We start from the raw sequence: 5,150 nt of genomic DNA, 5'->3' as shown, positions 1-5,150 counted from the left end.
ACCAAAAGAGAATGTATGGCTATAACAAAAAGGATTCAAGATGACAAAATAATAACATAATGATCAAGAAATGATGCAGGCAAAGGAGATACAAACACAAACCTGATGTTGCTAATAGATGGTTGCAGATGCATGGCTCTATACCCAATTTCGTAAGCAACATCTGTAGGCTGCATAAGTTGGGTCGTTTAGGCTCTTCCCTATAAAAATAGTAGCATGTACTCTAGCTACTTCCCTAGCAATACTCTTTTTTGCGACGCTACTCTTCTAGCAAAAATAATAACTTAACAACTATTCTTCATTTCAAAATCGTTCATGAAAACCCACAGAAGTCCAGAATTCTTTGCCTATGATTAGCCCTGCAATCTGAAGACTTGCACTGAACTCATCATCCTGTTGCCTGAAGGAAATTTGGTGCGAACATCAAGCAGACTGTACGAGCTTCACAACCACAATAGCAGAGTACATAACTTGGTACTTTCATATTTAACATCTTCTACTTTGATATTGTTTCGGCAACTCAATGGAAAAGCTTGACAGAATAACATGGTTACAACTAATAGTCTGACGGCCAAACGCAAGAATTTCATACTGACAGGGAACCAACTCCATTGTAGGTTCAAGAGCTTCCAGGGGAGGCCACCGTCGAGGGAGGCCCTTTCTAAAAGGAGGGACTTAACATGGGCGAGCAGAGACTACAGTTGATAAGGACGGTCTGAGGGAAGCCTGAGGGCACGGTTGCAGGTGGTGGCGATTTCGCCTACAAAGCAGCTAGAGTACTAAAAGTGCAACGTTGAGCAACAGGTAACAACACTAACCTTCAATATAATGGCAAGGGAGCTATCCATGGAGGTGTCTAGTTGAAACTGAGTATGGATGGCGCTTCAAGCTAATACTATTACTAATTGAACTGAGCAAGACATCCGCATATACTTCAAGCTTTATCGAGATACCAGTGAGAGCAAAATCACTGGAAGCTAATACACAACCTTATAACAATATACTACACTGGGTATATCCACTATCATCTGCTCCAGCCGTTCAGGTGAAGTGAGCGTCAGTAGAACAATGATCTACAGACCACAAGAGTTCCAAAGCACCAATAATCAGAACATCTACAAAGAAACAAAGGAGCAAGCAACAGCCAAAAAATAGGATAAATTACGAACCTGAGAATCAGGTCGTGGAGTTCAAGGGGAAACTCCTCCATGCCCTCCTAGCAGGAGTTGAGCACTATAGCAGATTCATCAGGGTCATCGAAGCTGCAGAACATGTTGCTGCTACTGCTCGACGTCGGGCTGTTGTCCCTTGCAAAGTATTATTCTGAACATGCTGCAGAACGCACATATGAATTTCCATGACGGCACGAAACTGAATGCAAGTAATATTGCTGTAGGAAAATCTACACATGAGTACTAAAAGAGCTGCAGCGACATAATTCTGCATGTAGTAAGCTTAAAATTGCCATGTTCCTCCATTTAGTAATTTGTGTACTGCTTAACTTCGGATGTAGATTATGCAGATATATAAAAGTTCAGTACCCTGTTCCTCCTTTCCAAATCTTCATTTCATAAGAACAGAAAGGTAAATTGCCCGTGCGTTGCAACGGGACAAAAAAGGCGAGTACTCAAATTTAGTGAGAATTGTTAGATGTCGCTCATTTCACAATTCGTTAGATGCCACTACACACCACTTCTTCTATCCAACTCTAATAATTGTCACAAATAAGGTTGCCCTCGTCTCTAGTGACATTGTGAAAATAATGTTACTGTGGTCATGTGTACCGAAGTTCCACTAAAATGAAAAATACAAATAGCTAAATTCAGAATCGGGGATAATTGTGTCAAACATGCACATCATGTATTACTTTATCTTGCTTTTAGCAACCTAAAGTAACTTCTCTGAAGTGTGTAGATGATCCGAAAAACTACAACTCATATGACATGAAGATATAAAAAAAGCTTTGCTTCAAGTATGAAGGAAGCCTTTGTCTATCTTGGAGAACCTGTAGTTATAAATTATAGGTGCAATATACATTTAGCCTTACATAGCGTGTAGGCAGCATTGTGTTTTACATTCAGTTGGGATCTTGTTTAATAACAGCTACAGGCAGTGGCGTAGCCAGGCCCTAGGCATGGGGGCACAATCCTTTGCTGAGTGTTCATCCCTGTATCTATCTTCCAGATTGTATTACTTTATTTTACAGATTGTATTTCACGGATAACCCTATGTTCAGCTGCCCACATCCCACAAATCTGGGGCGTTACATGATAAAGGTGAAGAACATCCCGGATTCCATCAGGAAAATTCATTGAAGAAGCATCAGAATAACATCTTGGCTAAACTTTATCTCCAACCACCAGCGCTTAGGGGCAATCATTAGAAAAGAAAGTCAACACAGTATCTGGAACTGGTTAGAAATTACATACATTATGTGTAGGGATCCATGCAAGTAGATAGTAAATTACACTAGGATGGCATGACTATAATAACATCCAGCATTACCCAAGCTTCGATTGTTCAGATGGGAATGTATCCAAAAGTAAATAACATCCATAAAAAATAACTGGAGCTACTAACTTATCAAACACAGGGGAAAACAATTGCCTAATCCACTTATATGCTACAATGATCTGCCTACACACATTTTCGTATCAGTATTTTTTTAATAAAACTGCTAGGAATGGGTGGGCCAGAGAAGCAGGAGGGAGCAACCTGACCTACGCAAGCAGCTCGCTGCGTTTGGGAGCCTCGTCCTGCTCCTGCAGAAGGCGCGTACAGGGTGAGCTCGCTACAGGAAGAGGCATCGGCTGTTGTGGAGGAGATCGGGGCTCGCCGCATTCCGCCAGCTACTTCCTTGGCAGCAACGACGACCGGGGAGGAGTGAGGCGAGGGCGGTGGCTAGAGACCAGTAGTTGCTTCTGGCGGCTCGAGACGGGCCTAGAGCGGAGGGAGGCGAGGGGGTGGCGGAGGACCGGTGCGAGGGCACGGGGAAGCGACGTTGTTTTCGCCATGGACAACCGCAGCACCCCGCCTGGCCACCTCTCCATTGGCCTCGTGCTCCCCCTCCTCGATCCCTCCGCCCCGCCTTCGGATCCACGCCGGAGCAGCCGGATCCGCGTCCTCCTGCCTCGCCTGCCGTCGGGAAGAGGACGACCGAGAGGAGCGCCGTCCGCTGCCGTCCCGAACTCTGATTCCGCGCTCGCCCAACCTCGAGCAAGGTGGTTGCGCCGGGCGGGGCAGCAGGCCTCGAGGTCCTTCAAGAGCGCGGCGAGCAGCCGCACAGCGCACGGCGGGGCGGGGCAGGAGGTGGCGGCGGCAGGGAGCGCGGGGCGGGGCAGGAGGCGGCGGCGGCGGGGACGGGCAGCGCAGGAGGTGGAGATGGGATCGAGGAGGCAGTGTCGTGCGGCTGGCTAATTTTTTTTTTCTTTTCTCTCCTCCATACCGGTTTGGCCTGACTTATGACGAGGACTGCGGGTTGAATACCCAAAACTTTAGGGGCTTTTTTGCAAAATTAACGACGACGTACGATCACAAGCAATAGCTGGTTTATTAGTAGGTACATATATGTATCAAAAAATATGCATGATCACAAAGGATTGCTGCCACAAATAATTATATAAGTAATGAACTATTATGTTTTCACTGGCTCATAATGTAACATAAGGGGGTAAATAAAGGGATACAAACTTACCTACAAAAAACCTTTTTTTTGCGGGTACGAGAAAATTTTATTAGAAAAGATTGACATCACAACGTTTCGATCCTGGCACCGCCACTGCGGCTAACGACATCCAACGTAGAAATAATCTCAAAATAAAATATGTGGAAAATAAACTACTCGCCCAATCAGCAAGACGGCGATCTAATCCATGGTATCGTTTACTTATTGCAAAGTCACCCAATCCTACTAGGGTTCAAGGTCACACAACATCAATAGAGGACCCACAACCAAAATCGCAAAAGAAATGACCCACGGCCGAGAGCCCGAGAGGGTCATGTCAATTTGCATGCCACAAACTCCGGACCAAAAATCCTTGGCAAGTAACACGCACCACGCTGCCGCGCTTAGTTGAGGCAACTGCATGAGATTATGTGATTATGTCCATGGATGAGCTCATGTGAGAGGTACTGATGACATTGTGGTTCTAGCTAAGGAAGAATAAACCTGTACTGTGTAGTATGCACGCAGTATGCTGGGAGGACTGATTGATCGAGTGTCCTATGTATGTGTGAATCTACTAGTGTCCGTCCGGGATTTATGTTCATGAACTCATATGTATGTCGTTTCTCGTGTTCATCATTGTTTTCCGTTCAACCACCTGCAACTGCTGGCGTATCCATTCAGGTTCAGCTGTATGTTGCCGGTTTGGTCCGGATTTTTCGTTGCGGACACTAGTGCAGAACAGGCAATAGCACCGGTTTGTAAGGCCCTTTAGTCCCGGTTTCGGAATCGGCACTAACATTTCGGCACTAAACCCCCCCCCCCTCTTTTAGTACCGGTTCAGCACGAACCGGTGCTAAACGGCAACCACGTGGCACGAGCCAGCTCCGGGGGCCGGGAGCCCTTTAGTACCGGTTGGTAACACCAACCGGTACTAAAATGTTTGGGGGATTTTTGGTTTTATGATTTCTTTTTCATTTAATTTTGTGTTTTTCATTTTAATTTTTTTCGTTTGCTGGTATTTTACGGTACTACACATTGTACACGTTATGCATATATATATATATATATATATATATATATATAGAATTTCTAGTAGAACCAATCATATATATATATATATATCATCAATGTCTCACAAACCACCATATTAATTTACACATACACACATGTATAGCTATATACAATTTCTCCTACATATGCATGTTGCCTTCGGAGCCAGTGGCATTAGCCTAATTGGTGCCTTCGGAGCACGATGACAATTGGAACTGGTTCATGACATGTTCGATGGGGGCGGTAGCGGGTAATAGTATTCTCCCTTCGGATTTATGACCTGGTCAAGCAAAAATCCCGCTATTTCCTCTTGAAGTGCTTCTACGCGCTCCGTTTCTAGGAGCTTGTCCTGCACCTCTTTGAACTGTTAAGAAGGAGATCAATATGCATGTGTATTAGTTGTGTGACTAGATATCGATAATGGTGTAAAAAT

General features: G+C 44.8%; 1 long non-coding RNA gene across 1 annotated transcript; it reads right to left on the bottom strand.

Moving 5' to 3' along the window:
• Nucleotides 1-485: 485 nt before the first annotated feature.
• Nucleotides 486-3,458, bottom strand: LOC125540078. Its single transcript, XR_007297186.1, has 2 exons — nucleotides 1,170-3,458; nucleotides 486-1,073 (listed from the first exon to the last, which is right to left on the bottom strand). It is a non-coding gene; the product is annotated as an uncharacterized LOC125540078 (long non-coding RNA).
• Between the last annotated feature and the right edge of the window lie 1,692 nt (nucleotides 3,459-5,150).

This window comes from Triticum urartu, chromosome 2 (genome assembly GCF_003073215.2).
Source record: "Triticum urartu cultivar G1812 chromosome 2, Tu2.1, whole genome shotgun sequence".
NCBI classification, from domain to species: domain Eukaryota; kingdom Viridiplantae; phylum Streptophyta; class Magnoliopsida; order Poales; family Poaceae; genus Triticum; species Triticum urartu.
Note: the sequence above shows the minus strand (reverse complement) of the source record. Positions and strands in the feature narration are given on the sequence as shown.